The 17,516-nt window shown below is 46.6% G+C and overlaps 1 long non-coding RNA gene across 1 annotated transcript in view; it reads right to left on the bottom strand.

The window, feature by feature from the left end:
* LOC144166221 (uncharacterized) overlaps window positions 1-17,516 on the bottom strand; it is a 121,895-nt gene that overhangs the window by 79,398 nt on the left and 24,981 nt on the right. The window contains exon 2 of the long non-coding RNA XR_013321612.1: window positions 7,134-7,309. This is a non-coding gene — a long non-coding RNA (uncharacterized LOC144166221). The remainder of the gene's footprint in view (window positions 1-7,133; window positions 7,310-17,516) is intronic.

Here is a 17,516-nt window from a genome sequence, read left to right as displayed (position 1 = left end):
TGTGACGACACCGAAGGCACGGCCGTAAAGGTAGGGGCGGAATTTGGCAATAGCCCACACGATAACCAAACACTCTTTTTCAGTGATAGTGTAATTGGATTCGACTTTTGTAAGCGTACGGCTCGCATAGGCAATAACGTACTCGTCAAATCCTGGCTTCCTTTGGGCAAGTATAGCTCCCAACCCGACGCCACGGGCGTCAGTATGAATCTCGGTGGGCGCACGAGGTTCAAAGTGGCGCAGTATAGGGGGTGAGGTAAGCAGCCGACGTAATGTCAAAAAGGCTGCATCGCATGCAGGAGACCAGGTGGACAAGTCATGGCTTCCGCCGAGAAGCTTGGTCAGAGTGCAATAACGGATGCAAAATTTGGAACGCATCGCCGACAAATATGAACAAAGGCCAATCAAACTGCGCAGGGCTTTTAGAGTGGTCGGCTTCGGGAAGTCGGCCACAGCTTGCAGCTTAGCAGGGTCAGGGAGAACACCGTCCTTTTAAACCACATGACCTAGAATCGTCAGCTTTCGGGCCGCAAAATGGCACTTCTTTATGTTTAGCTGTAGACCAGCATCCGTTAGGCACTGCACATTTTGCTCTAGATGAGTAAGATGGGTGTCGAAATCAGGGGAAAATATAACGATATCGTCCAAGTAACATAGACAAGTTTTCCACTTGAGGCCACGCAGAATGTCGCCCATCTCTCGCTTAAAAGTGGCGGGCGGATTACATAACCCGAACGGCATTACGTTAAATTCATATAATCCGTCGGGTCCATGTTCTTGGGTAGAGGATAGACTCTGGTAGCATTCCGGATGACAGCCGGGATGTCTCGTTCTTCTTGCTTGCCGGGGCTACGAGTGCTGGACGCCGTTTCCATACCGAGTCGGGCAAGGATGGATCTTCCCGTCTTCGATCCTTTGAGCCGCTCGATCTGGGCTACTTGCTGGGCTTCTATGATTTCCTCCAAAGTATTATGGATTCCGAGCTCGAGGAGCTTTTCGGTGTTTGCGATGTCGAGAACACCGATGGCTGCCTTGTATGACTTTCTTATGGCAGCGTTCAGTCGGTTACGCTCTTGAAGTAGCCAGTTGTGGAAGGCCGCGGCGTAAGCAACGTGACTTATTGCAAATGATTGGATCAACCTGAGTAGGCTGTCCTCTCTCATGCCGGATTTTCTGTTTGCCACTCGTTTGATGAGCTGCGTGGCAGCCGTGACCTTGCCAACCAGGCGGGTAACCGCCTACCCAAGAACATGGACCCGACTCACAACAAGGATAGAAGAATGGCCAGGGCGAAGGCCATGTTAGAGCAGCACCTGAGCGTTCCCGGCACCAGATTCGTAGACGCTGCAGAGTACAGCGACCGCCGATGCTTTGCAGCAGTAGTCATCGATGCAAGGACGGGAGACACGGTCAACGCTGCGAGCATCGTTACACGAGAAGCGCAGTGTGCAGAGGAGTTGGCCATCGCCCTGGCCATCGCGGACCCAGAAACAACGACTGTGCTAAGTGACTCCAAAAGTGCAGTGCGTAACTTCTCCAAAGGCCGGATGTGCTGTGGAGCAGTGCGGTTGCTCGTGCGGTTGCTCGAGCAGTGCGGTGAACATCGACGGACGTAAGGTAGCAGTCAAGTGGTTCCCCGCTCACGCAGGGAACGATGTGTCAGAATCGGCTGCCAACCACAACGAGACGGCAAATTCAGTGGCGCGAGAATTAGCAGGCCGCGCGGCTGTAATGGATTCGTCTGTAGAGTGGTGGACGGAGACAAAGGATAGGTACGATACCTTTCAGGGTATCACAAAGTATTACAGGAACAACAGGAGGGTGCTGGCACCGCCTCACCCCGAGTTGACTAGAGAACAAGGGTCTACGTTCAGGCAGCTACAGACAAATTCATTAATGACCCCGGTCATTATGAAACATATCCAACCAGAACTCTACACGGACGACAAGTGTGTGTTGTGCACTAACTCCAGGGCAACAGCCGCTCATTTATTATGGGATTGTGAAGTGCGACCACACGAAGCTTCAACCAGGACCGACCTTCCGCCGTCGTTACAAGACGCCATACGCAGTTACGACAAGGACATTCAGCTCTCAGCCGTCCAGCAGGTCCTAACGGCTCTCGAACGGCAGCACCGGAGAGAAAGCTGCGGGCCGACGCCCTCCCTTCGGGGACAAGGGTGTCCACCCCCGCAGTGAGTAACGAAAGTGTTGCTTAGTCGAATGCCACCAGGATTGACGAGTGGCTACGTCCGGGCGTAGTGGAGACACTACGCCTGTTGCCGGCGATCATTAAAGTCTCTTTCACTTCACTTCATATAATCCGTCGGGGGTCACAAACGCAGTTTTTTTACGGTCATTGTCTGCCATCGGCACCTGCCAATAACCGGAGCGCAGGTGCAGCGATGAAAAGAACTCAGCTGCTTGCAGATAGTCTGAGGCATTGTCGATCCGGAAGAGATACAAGTATCTCCTACCCTTTCAAGGAGATTGACCATCGTAAAATAGCGACAAGGAAGATGAAGAACCAGTGAACCGGACAGGGATCATCATCAGCGTGGACCGCGAGAAGAGCGCGTGAGAGCCAGCCATCTGCCCCGCTTGCTACGGACTGCCTTCGCTGAGCGTCCTGCTGCATTTCCTTCGGAAATAAACCCATCTTACAGTTTCGTGGAGTGTGCGGGGTAATCATCTTCATCCTGGCCCCCAGTGTCGCGCCGTCTTGGCTCCTGAAGCCATCTTCTCCAGACTCTTGGACCGCGTCAGCATGCCCCAGCTTTGGTGAGCCATCACGGCATCTGTTCCCCAGCCCGTGCCCCAGCTTATGACAAGCCGAAATCAGCGGAGACGTGAGAAGCCGCGACCAGACAAGACGACGATACCGTCCCCCTGCCGTGTTCGCCGGCGCGTCTTCTCAAGGGCTTAGGACATTGCTTCATGACGTCGGCGGGCATGGCTGTTCTGGGGCCAGTGTTCAAGCTCTTCATCCTCACCCGTGGTGGCAACGAAGTCTTCACAGTGTGTTATTTCATCTTTCGTACTCGCAACACTCGCTCACCTACTAAGGCCTCGACCGGGACGGTCTCCCTCGACGGCGGGGTTATGTTACAAGACGACGGCGAGGATGAGAACAAGAAGCTGGGAAGGCGCGCAGCCAGCGCGGGTTCTGACTCATGGCCGACATCTTGTAAATAGTGAGAATACATCGTTCGCCCATCTCATAGTTCGCGTCCTTTGTCCTTCCACCACCCACCACGTAACAATATATATATATATATATATATATATATATATATATATATATAGCGAATCAGAAAATTGGGAAATGAGGGTCTCCGTGAAATAAGACAGAAAATAAGGGTTGGCAGTCATCACAACCTCCCCTTTGCTTTCCGAGGTTTTCTTGACTGCCAACCCTTATTTTCTGTCTATATATATATATATATATATATTTATAACAACCATTACGAATAGTTGCACTGGCAGAACGTTAACGCGATTTGTTAGCATTGCTCACGGAGAGGTCTTCCTGTCTGCCTATTACAAGTACTTACAAGACCGCATAGTACGAGGCAGTTAGATTTCATGTGAGCTATTTAACGCTTGTGAAAGGTTGCATAAGCAATCGTGCAATCACAAAAATACCTCCCTGACGAAAAGTCAATTGAGATGGTACGACATAATAGCATATATAAAATTTACAAAATATTGTGGCGGTTCGGTTTTATCATCGTGTTCTTCTTGTGCACGAACTGAACATTAGAGACGCGATTGTTTGGCTTTTCACAAATCGAAGACAAAAACATATATTCTCCCGCGCAAATAAAGAATAAACCTCACATATGAAACTGTCGCATTACGGTTTTTAATACAAAACGGAGCAGGTAACATTAAACAAAACAAATTCAGAATTATAATTGCCCACTTCCAGTTGCTTTAGAGCTGACACAGGAGACCTCACCCTGCTAGGCTCTCATGCACCTCACTTTCCTTCATTTGTATAACTTTTTGCGTTATTTCCCTAGCCAGATTGTGTGCTTTGGCTTGTGTGTGTGCGCGCTTAGTGTTCATCATTACTTGCGCGCGCTGACACAACGCTTGTTACTGATTAATTCAGTTAGTAAGTGAATGTTTCCAAGTCTATGCGGCGGATAAAACTATTTGTACTTCTTATAGCTGTCAACTAATTGGTTATCCCAAATTGGCCCTTTGCTTTTCGCACAACACTGCGCCTTTTGTTTAGCACTGTGTACGATTATAAGTTCTGCTGCACATGGCGGGCATTTATTCTAATTTCGGGTGAATCCGGTATGGCCTCATTTTTGTTACTGAAGGAATTGTATATATTGATCACCTCTGCTTGAAAGTGACAATGTGTCCATCCCTAATGAATGTAAAATATCAGAAGAGCTATTTTTATGAGTCGTTAGACGTACATACAACTTCCAGACGGCACATATAACAGCCAAGATAACGCTTCAGAAGCAAAGCGATAAATTCCCCATCTAAAAGGGAGTAAGACAGGGACACAATATTTCGCCAAAACTCTAAAACTATTCACAGCATGTCTGGAGGGGTATTCAGAAAGCATGACTGAGAAAACACAGGATTAAGGATAAACGGAGAATACTTGAGTCATTTGAGGCTTGCAAAAGAATTGCTGAGTGGGACTTCAGAACACCTGCAAAAATGCTTCAGGAACTGCAATCAAAAAGCGTTGCCGTGGGACTAAAAATTAATATGAATAAAACTAAAGTAATCGAGACTAAGCATGCTGTAAGCGCCCTCTTCAGCTTAATAAACAAAGCGCTAGAAGAAGTACAATAATATGATTAGCTCGGACAGATGGTTAGTTCTGACCTTAACAACGAGAGAGAAATGCGGCGTAGAATAGGTATGGGCTGGGCAGCACTATGCAAACACTCTCAAATAATGAAAACTGAGCGACCTTTCTTACTCTAAAAGAAAATATACAACCAGAGCATACTGCCGGTGATGACATACGGAGCTGAAATTTGGCGACTTACTAAACAACTAGAAAACAAACTTAGATCCACCCAACGGGACATGGAACGGTATCGTAGGAGTGACGCTCAGGGACCCATAAACAAGCTTCATCGATCAGGGAACAAACTCGAGTGGATGATATCATAGTGTAAGTAAAGAAAAAGAAATGGGCTTGGGCTGGCCAGGTAGTGAAACGAACCGAGAACCGGTGGAGAGAATGAATAACAGATTGTATATTAAGAGATGGGTCTATAAAAACGAGGAGGCCAATAACAAGATGGAGGGATTAAATACGGAAATTAGGAGGCCAACACTGTACTCGAGCGGCGCAGGACACGAGCTGATGGACGTCAATGGGAGAGGCCGTCGCCCCGCAGTGGGCCTGAGGAGGCTGTTATTGTTGTCTACTAGAAAGAGTAGCATTGCTGAGACACACAACACTTCCGTGTATTTGATAAGCCGCTGATAACAAAACCCTGTAGAAGCGGTCAGTGAAGGCTGCAGATGTTTTCAGTGTTAAAAAAACAGGCAAAAGAATTCGAACGTGACGTGGACATACAGCAACATATTCATTCCTCGAGAATTGGCTACACCATTACATTAGAAAATCATTGTAGTACACCACGTCCCTCTATTTAAAAATGCAATAGAGTTATTCCTGTGTGTATATGTAAATGTCTTTGTGTTTGTGTGTTCCTTCACAGTCAAAATTAAAAAGAAAATGAATTGAAAAAATTTGGATGACGCAACCGCCGCTGGTGCTTCTAGAGCGCTTGTCCTACAAATAAATGGATAGTATGAATTCGTACCCGCGCATATCCGCGCACATTTGCGCCAACAATTGCAGTATTCTTTTCGCCACAATAAAGTTTATCTGACTTGGTAGAAGCAACTCAAACGCAACCTCCAATGATGTAGGTAACAGAAGAGAATGAACAGGAGCAGGGGGGTATTTTAAGAATCACCAGGGGGGGGGGGAACGCCGGAAGCTGTGTACGGATGAGTCACCGCTGCACCTACACCTAAGCACATAGATAGCCATGCGTACATGCGGCTTCCGGTGACTGAAGACTTCGTCGCTGACCGAATAGATTTATGCGCCACGCATTCACATGCTGCTTGAATGCCCACGAACAACGCAACGATGATATGCTGCTGTCGTTTAACTTCTTTGAGGGTAGTGGCAAGAGTGACTTTATTGTCGATGCTGCTTTCACCCGTTCACCCTTTAACTGCTTTCCCTCTTGGAGTAGGTATCAGTTCAGGGTACACATATCTCACGGTCCAAATGATGTTGCATTATCTCCATCATCAGCCTTCCGCTTGGCGTTTCAATTATGACAATTGCATTCTATTTTCACCAAGTAGTTATTATATGAAAACTTCAGCTTTGTGTACCACTAGAACGGACCAACTAGCGTATCATTGGGCACGTCGCACTGCTAGTTCAAGCACGTGTTTTGTGTACACGGTTGTCATGTATCCTGGGCCCATAGTGCCCAGTCATCGACTCATTGCTATATGAGGCTATGAGCTGGTCTGTAATGGGCGCTCTTTTGCAGACAGGTAGAAGCGGTGGATTTAAACATTTAATAAAGTAATGTGCTAAGGCATAGGCATGCAACTAAATTTTGAACCGTGCTTAGGCGCTTCAGTTATTGAAACACTTGGCTCACCTTTGTGATTCGATACTATTGCTAGAAAATTTTGGAAAACATGTTCTTACATGTGGAGAACGCAACTATGAAAATTATCACTTAATAGAATTTGCATTGTACGTGTTTTCTTTCCAAAGCCCGGGTAACAACGTTTTGAGCCAACCATTTTTCTGCAGGTTAGGTTTCAGAACAAATTGTCCCAATGACATATATCTAGGAAAATTATTTTTTATCGCATATCTAAGTTTCACAAAAAACGGCCTAATGAAAACAACATTAGTCTCCCCGTGTTCGCTATAACGGGCTCATTATATTTCAGCATAAGCAAATGTTTGCTGTTTTACAATTAGGGAGTGCGCTTCTTGGTTATTTTCTCTAAATAAGTAACTATTGCGCAAATTTTCCACGTGTTTCTAACAACTGAACGGGGTAGAAACGGTCCTAAACTATTTGCTAGATGTGACTTGCCTGTGTCCTGAATGCCGCAACGGAACAGGTGGCATCCAATACTCCCAAACTCGATAATACGTGTCGTTGTCACAGCCAGTGCCAACGAACACTGATTTAATGCACCTCCAGTTGTCTCTTATCCAGTTGTAAGCGGATACCCTGACCAGGACCAGACGTTCTTGACTTCCAAGCAACTGAAAGAAGTGACGGCAGAATTGCAGGAAAACTAGCATTTATGCCAGGAGCGACAAGTCACAAATGATCGTACAATAACATTTTAGTCAAACCTCTTTACAGGAATGGATGTCACTTGAGTGGTTTAATTCATATGGTGGAAGCTCTCCACAGTTTCCACCAGATAAACATTGTGCTTGTGGTACTTAGCGTTGCTAAAATAAGACATCAAATATGACGAAAATTTTGATTAAAAAAATTGGGAGAACATTTTTTCTGGTTGAAAAACTTCAAAGTAAATTTTATTTAATATGCCCATGATTCGTCAGATACTCCGAAAAGAGAACGGATTCTCAAACATAGAACAGAATTTCTTCTCATCATAATGAAAGTACAAACATTTTCACAGCAGCCGACACACCGATTTCCCCACGCGTGTTTGTGACGCGGCATGCCGAAGCCTTCGGAGCAGAAGGAATAACGACGCTGCGCAAAACTGTGCAGCCGACATGGCCCTACCTTATTTAGGCTGCAGGTAGGGCTTCTGATTCGGTAGGTACTGAATTTGTAGCTTGCAGAATTTCGTGTTTCCTGGTTAGAAGAATGCACATGGGAACTTGAGCATGGGAGGAAACTTTGATTACCTTCTAAGAACTTGCAAAAATTTCCATTTTATCTCCGAAACTACCTACCGGCTCTTCCATAATGTAACAATCACGTAGGCATCAGTGCTTGTTCTTCTTATGTAGTGTCGAGGAAACTCGGCATGGCTTTACAGGTTGCCTGCCTTTAAGTTGCTTTTAGATATACAGACAGAGCCATTACCTCGGTAAAAGTGATTACAGCATGTGTCAAAATGATATCGCTAAGAGAAGGCGAAGTCAGGATTACGAATACAAGAAACGAATACAACATCCTTGGACAGGTTGAAAGGGCTGGTCCCAGCCACGAGAAAAAAATCCGGCCAGAACAGGTATGAGTGGGTGCCCTCGGCAAGCACTTTGAAATTTGAAATTATTATAGTAAGCTACCTAATCACTGAAAAGGGTGGTATACAACCTATGAGTGTCACCGGTGATGTCAACAAGAGCATAAACTTAGTTCCCGACTGACCACCTGGAAGAAACGCACGTAAGCCCAGCGGGCCATGTATTATACTTATACAAGCTCTGCAGAGGGAGCACCTTGAATTCGAAACGTTCTGCTATGTGGGAGTCGTATGAAATGTTTGCAATATACGAAACGCTTTCTTTTGCGGTAAAAAAGATTTAGTTATGTTTGCTTCACATGTGCTGCCCCATACAAGATGTCTGTAGTTTATGTGGAGGGTGAAAAATAGCGCTACACAGTTTGTCCGGTTGGGGAGAATGCGTCGCAGTGAGGAAAGAATACCGCAAGCCGAGCTTCCTCCAACGCATTAAACGTGTGTATCCTAAAGCGAATGTTGGTTAAAGGTTACTCCAAGGGTTTTGACTTCCTTTACAACCTTCACGTTCTCAGATCCAGGGAATAGGTTCAAATCGGATGTAATGTTTTTTTTTGTTCAGTCCTAAATATTACAGCTCTCTTTTGTTCTGGTGTTTAATTCGCACCACTGCAGCAAAGGTTTAATGATAGTATCGGTCAGTTTCAAAGTTAATGTTTATCATCGGAATAAAAGAACAGGCTCGTATCATCAGCGTAGACGACATATTAACCACGTTCGCTAATATTGAATAAATCATTAAAAAAAAATATAACAGGCCCGAGAATGCTACCTTGCGGAACTCCACTACTTTATTTTATTCTAACGCATGCATTGTTTTCTCAACTTCAGAAATGACTTTAAAAGTTCAGGAGTTACCCCACGAAAACCATAGTGTTCTAGCTTGGTTAACATATTATCATTGTTTACCTTGTAAAATGCTTTAGAACAGGATTCGGCCGGCCACATTTTGAGGGTAGGCCGAGTTGCATGAAGCCGAGACGGCGCAGGGCCGGACGGAAAACCGGCTGGGAGGGGGGGGGGGGTCTGTGCAAGCAAAGGGAAAAAATTCAGGGAATCCGCAATAATTTCTCGAAGTGTGAAGATGGGGGACAATGTCAACTGGACGAGATCACTTCTCTGTTCTTGTCTCCCGTCTAACCCCATTTGAAGCCCATAAAAATCCTCCATTTATCTGTTTTATTAGGGAATCCGGAAAGTATTTTTTTTTGAACTGGCGAAGCGAGTTCTGTTGACGTATCTCGTCCAAAGACAAACTGATATGGGGATATAACACAGCAAGGCTGAAACAGAGGCTAGTTAGTGAAACATGTTCTTGAATCGCGCTGTATTAGCACTTTAAGGGGCCATGCAAACAAAATACAAGTTAGTTTTATTCGAAAGATTTAGTGTTTTATGAGGCCCTAGGCGCTTGTTCGGCATCAAACGATGTTTTATTGGCTGGGAAATTAAATATTGTAAGTGAAAATTTCAATTCTCCCACTAAATCACACTAATTCATGACGTTGACAATGACGTATTAGGAGCAGGACCTTAAAACTAAATATAGCCTGCTGATCAGGGCTCACAGGCGCCCGTTCGATTATCTTGTTTATCGCCCACTTTCATTGATGGCGTTGCAATACTGCTGAAATTAAGGCCTAGGGGCCTTAGCTGAACTGCCAGAATTGGTACTTTGTTTCTGGCCGAACTTCTACACCAGCCGTATTTTTATTGCGGTTCATACTAATCGTTTCCTAAAACTTAAGCTATGGCTCGAAAAACATAGTCACGTAAGCGACCGTGGCGCTTCTGTCGGTCAGTGTTGTTTTAGACAAGTCGAGCGCTTCCGTCGGCCGGGTTAGCGGTCAGACGGCAAGCTGCTGCACTGACTGCTTCGGTGTTTACGGGTTCATTAATAACTTTAATTGTTCACCCCACAATTGTTACTGCTAGAAAAAGAATGTGCCCTACATTTAAGCGCAACAGCTCGTTCGGCAAGCTTATAAGCCCTCCCCAATTTACGTTTGCTTTTGCCGGCCTCAGCCGATCGCACAGCAGAGTTTATGACTTCATAGGTTCTGTTGCGGGAAATGAGCTAGTGGGTGGCACGGCCATTCCCTTTTTTCCTAATTATGTAGCTTATTTGAGCGAAGTTTACGTCAGAATTGGTGTCAGTGTGATTCTAACGAGGCAATTTTTTAAATGAACCAAACTTGTGTTTTGTCTGCATGGCCCCTTTAAACAGACGAAAGAACAACACGCAAAGACGAAACGATGCGGAAAATCGTTGGCACATCGTTCCGTCTTTGTGTGTTGTGCCCTTGTCTGTTCAAGTACACTACAGAGCTATTCAAGAACAGATATAATACAGCGGTTCTCACAAAATTCCGCGATGCAGTTCTAATCCTTTCGTAATTACAGGTAATATAAGCATTACAGGCTCAAGCGCAGGGCTCACCTCCGCCTAGAAATACGTAACTAAAGCCCAGGAGAGATCACTTAGGCTGCTTCGAACGAATAGAATACGTTTCCCCACTTGCCGAAATTGCACCTAATGCATCCCTCTCTGTACTCCGCTCTGTGTCAGTTTTGTAGCGAACCTGGCCCGCACCTGCGGTGGTGTCAAAAAAAAGAAAACACCCAAGTGAGACAGAATTTGTCGCCCGTCTTATGAGCAGTAGGAGGGCGTGCTGTCCAGTTCGAATGCGGACGACCAGATTTGGTTAGTGGAAAAAGGCCTCGCTGCTGGCACCACGAATGGGGTCCTGAAATAAGGACACTCCTAAGCAATTTTCTTTGCTAATAAATAAGTTTATCTCACTCTCTCTCTCTCTCTCTCACTTGCGATATTTGTAACCTATGTTTTTCCTCAGGTACATTCCCAAAAAATAGGCAGCATGCCTCAGTTACTCTGTTCTTCAAATCAGGGGAAAAACAAATTAAAAGAAAATTACGCCCATCTTCCCGCGAGGGAACCCTGGTTTGGTGCGACGCATCGGGGGGTTCAATTGGTGTTTCCGTTGTGTTGATTCTCTAAATCGGGTGAAACGTGTTGTGAACGCGTATGATGCATTTCCATTACATGCGACCGTCGCTTCCATCACGTCTTCATCGGAAGAATCAAGTCAAGCACGCAGTCGTCAAGCAAAGTGACGCGAATTCGAACGAGAGCGAGCGCTGACTGAACCGCCGCAGCGCGCTACCCGCTTTATATTCACAGCACCTGAAGGAGAGGAGAAAGCGGAGGAGAGTCGCGCATGCGCGCACTTGCGCGACGGGAGCGGAGCGAAGCGAGCGAAGCACGCGTACGCAGCTGTTGTTTATGATAATTAGACGGAGTGAGAGCGTTGCACCCAGCTGTCGGAGAGAAGAGCGGAGGAGAGTCGCGCATGCGCAGGTGGCGTGCGGACGCCGCCGACGCCGACGCAGGAGGGACATGCCTCAGAGCAAGAGATGCGTCGCATCTAAAAATTATCGACCTGCCCTCACAGCCCTTATCCCACGTGGTGCCCGGTTAGGTGGCTCTCTTGCAGTATTAACGATGGTGTTATTGCCCTGAAGAATGGAATGGGCTGGAGTCCAAAGCATTTTTACGTGTCGGGCAAGCGGACGTTGAAGAAGAATGTTTAAGGCAGATCTGGATATTCTTCCGTGAATGTAATTTCGGTATGCCTGTTGCGAATCTGTTCTAACTATCTATGTTAGTCTGAGAGGTGGCCAGTGCAATAGAAGCCTCTTCTGCTTGGTCAGCGGTCGTGCAGGGTAGGGTGATGCTGGTAATATGCGAGGTTGCGGTTGTCACAATGAAAGTCATTGATCCCCATTTGGCATTGTCTGCCACATCAGTATACACCGTACGGTCCCTGTTGTCGTGGGCCTTTCCCATTGCACAAGCACTTGCCTGTGCTCTGCGTGCATGGTGTACCTGATGCACTCGGTATGGGCGCTATCTTCTATAGCAGTTCGATTGCAATATCCCGATACTGCCTCTCTACAGGGGATGTCATGCCTAGTCTATCTATGAGGAATATTCTTCGCTGATTTGATAGATGACCCCCGATGATTTCAGCCACTGTGTTGTGAATACCCATTTTAAAGTGTTTCTTTCGAGATGCCTAAGGGGGTCCTCAGAGCCTGCTTATTTGCCTTTCTCATTAATGCATCCAACTTAGCTGTTTCGGTCTCGTTGACCATGGTATATGGAAGGGTGTAAGCCAGTCGGGATATCACAGAGGCCTCTATGAGCCGAAGCGTGTCCGTCTCTTTCGTGCCCGTAGATTTTGTCGTTATTCTTCGGGGCATGTGTGTGACTTGTTCGGTAGGGCACTTGAGCCGGCTCATCAGAACTGTATTTGTGTTGTCCTCCTGGAAGAACATTCCTAAGATCTTGATGCGAGGGAAGGACTGATGGAATGGCAGTCCGTGGCGATCTCGATGGTTGGGGATTGCCTCCTTCCCTATTGCAACATGAGGAGCTCTGATTTTTACGGGGAGCAAGAGAGGCTACAGGTCTTGGCGTATTCGTTGAGTACCTCGGCGGTGAGTTGTAGGCGGTTCTGCATCGCCACCAGCGAGGCCTTGCCAGCCCACACCTTTATATCGTCGGCGTACAAGCCTTGGCGCAGATCTGGTATGACCCCTAGTTTAGCCGGGAGGCCAATCAGGGCGATATTAAAGAGTAGGGGAGACAGAACCGCTTCTTGTGACGTACCCCGCCCCCAGGGGTCGATGGGTTCCGAAGCTATGTCTCCGATCTTGATAATGGCTTTCCGCCCTTACAGGAAGTCTCGGATATAGTTAAAAGTCCGGTTCCCACAGTCTAGCCATTAACCATTCAGGTTAACTAAGATATCGTGGCGGCTGACATTATGAAAGGCCCCCTTTAGGTCCAGGGCCAGTACTGCCGAAAATATGGGAAAGGACCGTAGCCAAGAGGTCAAGGACAAATTTTATTGGTTTAATTTGAAGGCCATGAAAATCGCACACAGACACGAAGAAAATAAATTACCGATGGAGTAGCATCGAAAAAGGCCGAGTAACTGTTTGGCGCACCCACGAAATGGTTAGCACCGTATTTGTGAGCACTAGGCACTAACATTGCAAAATATGTATTGAAACGTTTTGCCAGCTCCACACCTTCTATTATTCTATCGCCGATCAATAACTTAAGTTTGTCATTTCGCCTAGCAGCGCGGTTTAGAAGCTTGTTTGTTTCATGCCATATGACATCATTACGGGAACTACAAAAGAATTCTCAAAGTAAGCTTTCTTCGCCTTACGGAAGAACTTTTACTCAAAATTGCGGAGATAGAATTCGTCTGGGTACCCACACATCCCTCGCCGGTACTGAGGAGGCCCATGCCGCGGCGCGCGCGCATGTGCGCCGGGACATTATGTACAAGGCACAAACATAGCGTGCTGCTCCCAAGACAGGACCTCTGGCAAAATATGGAGATATTCTGGTCCACTACCGCCAAAGGCGAAGAATATTTTCGGCTCCACATCCAGAGTATTGCAGACAAGAAGCCACCGGCTTCCAAAGACACTCCTGTCCTCATCGCGCATGTCTTCATGCCATCTTGCCCACCCTATACCCGGTCACCTGTAAATTCTGCCCCTTATCCGGAACCCTACGCCACCAAGTATGGGAGTGCGGACGAACCCCAGGCCTACCCCGCAACACCTCCTACTCTTGCAAGTAGTGGGTGATCTGCCTGAACAGTCCGGACCCTGAGACCCAGCGCATACTAGTGAAGAGAACCTCGACTGCCAGCCAACGCCAGGAGATCCCGGACCAAGGACGCCCACTACCGGGCGGGCGCCCTAACAGCAGCACCAGCGCTCGTGAAATAAACATTTATTCCTCCTCCTTCTTTTAAAACTTAATTGGTCACCTGGCTGTTTTGTTCCCTTAAATTTGGAAAAGAGAGAGCTTTCTGGAATAATGTCCAGGAATTCATCCATTAACCATGATCTCCTTATTTTCTGACGTTCTTACCGGCTTTATATTGAACAAGTCATAGTACGTTTTCTCAAGACTATTCATAAACGTGTCATAAGCTTGATTTGCAGTGCTTGATTGAAATACTGAGCTCTAATTTATGCTTTCTACATTCCTTCGAAACTTCTCTAGATTGTTTATGGCTGTGTCTTGCATGTGTGGTGGCAGATCAGATATTATTTTGCCGAGTGTTTCGTTGTACTTGTGAAACATGTAGATGGGGAGATGGGCACTTAGGTCCGACATTACAGTTCCCGATATTATGTTATCAGACAAGTTATTAGTCACGAACAAGTCCAAAAGGCTCTCAGAGTGGCAGGTAAAGTGCGTAGGCTGAGTAATGACATTCTTGCAAAAGAAGGAATGAAGTAGTCTGCAAATACGGTGACTGTTTCGTACACTGCAACAGGTTAATATTGTAGTCACCATATAGTACAATATCTAAATTGTTCAAACACACAGAATAAAGCAGCCCCTACGAAAAGAGAAAAACTGATCTGTGTTCCCGCTTGGTGGACGATAAACAACCGACATAATTGGCCTTTTGTGTTATAGGGTCAAAACTTCGACATTTGACGTCATGGTTCGAAAATCTCCAAGCATGCTGCATGAAAGCTCATTCGATCCCAGCTGCATAACTACCTCACCGCTTCGAGATTTTTAAATAAAAAGCTATTGAAGCCAGGCAGACGGAACTTGTCTTGACAGGTGTGCGAAGTTTCTGTAAGCATTATCACTTGAAAAGTAAAATGAAACTCGTTTAGAAAAACTCGTAAGATTGGCGTAGTTTTACGTGCTGACTGCGCATTGCAGTGCAAGGAAAGATAACGACCATATAATACATTTGATATCGGCAGGCGATGCGATCGGTAAAAGGAACTTACGTAAGCAAAAAGGCTAATTTCCTAAATGGCAGGAACGGGGAGTGGCCTCGCGCATCTTGCCCAGGTTTGCTTCGCAAGCAATTTGAATGACCCTTGAAGGTTCTGTTTTGAGAGCAAAGACCTTGCCGCTTTTGTCCACACGAAGAGCCAGTTCATGATGATGATGATGGTTGGTGTTTCATGGCGGAAGGCCAAAGAGGGCAAAGAGCGCCAGAAAAGAAGTTATATAATGAAGCGAAGTGATTACCACAAAAAGGTAGGTATAAAAACATGTAAACCGAACATAGTAAAATCAATTAAAGGTAATGGTGATGGCTGGTGTATAGGGCGAGATTTGATTATGCGTGATATGAGATAAGGCTTAAAAACTTAACATCTGACAAATAATCAAACACATGTTTCACAGAAACACTGGCATCGTCACCTAGAAACAGCGATGGATGTAGTGGGATATGTTGTCTGTAGAGTTCTCTGAAGTGTTTGTGTCGTGTTGTGTGAAGTGCTTTGCATATGATTAGTATGTGCACTACGGATAGGGCCTCTCCGCACCTGCTGCACAGAGGTCTTGGAGATGCAGTAAGAAAGTGCGAGTGCGTTGCATGTGTGTGCCCTATCCGTAATCTGGCCAAGGCGACTTCAGAGTATCTATTGCGTGTGTCGGTGGTGTATGGTCCCAAGTGAGGTTTTATTACGTGTAACTTGTTGTCTGTTTGTTCACTCCAGTGTGTTTGCCATGTTTTGCGAAGTTGTTGTCTGATGTGTGGTTTCACGTCGGTGTAGGGTAATGTGGTTATGTCTACTGTATTCAAGAGTGTAGCACATTCGGCCCGCTGCTTCGTTCCCGGCTATACCACAGTGGCCAGGGACCCAGCAAAGAACCAGTTCAAATTTGCGTACATACGCAGACATAATACCCTTGACGATCAGATTGACAACGTGGTTTTTGAAGGCATTGTTGACGACAGTGCCCGCACAACACTGAGGGAATCTGTATAGATAATGGTTTGTGCGATGTGGCTTTGAAGTATATGATTGACAACAAGAAGTACACCGTAAGCCTCTGCCGTAAAGATACTAGTATGACTATTCAGAGTTCTAGTGACACTAAGGCCGGGCCCATTCGCCGCGCAGGACACAGAGGTGGCAGTTCTAGAAGCGTCCGTATAAAATTTAGAACACTCATACTTCTGCTGCAAATACAAGAAATGCTGCAGAATTGCACATGTGGGAGCTCGGTTTTTATCTACATGTGTGAACGATGTGTCGCATGATACAGGGCGGAGATGCCATGGTGCTATAAAATCCGTTAGAGAACTTTGGATTGTATCTCAAAAGGAGACAGCAAGCTCTGACGCTTCCTCTCTAACTCTGTAAGAGAAGGGCGCAGAGAACGATGGTCGATTTAAAAGGAGTTCAGTCATGGACGTATCATGAAAAACTGATTTAAAAGGATTGTGAGGCATGGATGAAATTTTAAAAGCAAAGAGGAGATCTGTGTATGCTCGCTGACGTTGTAGGTTCCATTTGTTGCACTCCACATAGAGGCTTTCGACCGGGCTAGTGCGGAAGGTGCCAAACGCCAGGCGGAGCCCGAGATGGAGCACTGGGTCCAGCATTTTGAGGGATGTTTTACTTGCTGACCCATAAACAACGCTACCATAGTCCATGTCGGGGATCGCGACGTAAGAAAGGAGCCAGACAGCCGGTCGCCCTTTCGCTGCGCTGATCACGAACCAACTGCCACGAGCAAGAGGCGCGAGCTAGGCCCGTACCCGCGTGCCCGTACAGCCCTGCCTCTTTTATTCATTATCCACAACACACTCCCCCCGCCGCCAAGGTGCGCATGTGGCTTCCAAAGGGAGAACAAATGCACCCATAAAAGATGGCTGAAAAAGACAGTCAGAGGCGCACTGCGAATTTCAGCAGGGGAGAAATGGAACGAGTCACAGGGAAGGAAAGGTACTTGTAGAGACCATCGTGAACATGCCTGCACCCTGAGTCCGCCGACACAATGAGGATGCGCCGGCAAATGGGAGGCAGGACGCAAACGCAGACCAAGGGGTTCATAACCTGTCGCCTAGTCATCCTTATCCCATTGCAGCGCGGGAACAGATCCGTCACTATCATCTTACTCAGCTTGCGGCGGCCAGATTCTTTTGGTCCTGCCTACAAACATCCCTTCATCATCCTAATTGGGTGATCTTGGTGTGGCTGATGGCAACGGAGCAACGAGGTACTTCTGGTCATGGCTGGCAGCAAGATGGTACCCGGTGTCTCTGTCGCCGTCATTGTCGCCTCCCGGTTCGCCGCCGCCACCAGGATCGTACGGGAATTCGTACGGCATCCGAAGTGCCAGGGTGACCATGCAGTAGCCA

This window comes from Haemaphysalis longicornis, unplaced genomic scaffold (assembly GCF_048455015.1).
Source record: "Haemaphysalis longicornis isolate Haplotype H1 unplaced genomic scaffold, Haemaphysalis longicornis Haplotype H1 scaffold_1, whole genome shotgun sequence".
In the NCBI taxonomy this organism is placed as follows: Eukaryota; Metazoa; Arthropoda; class Arachnida; order Ixodida; family Ixodidae; genus Haemaphysalis; species Haemaphysalis longicornis.
Note: the sequence above shows the minus strand (reverse complement) of the source record. Positions and strands in the feature narration are given on the sequence as shown.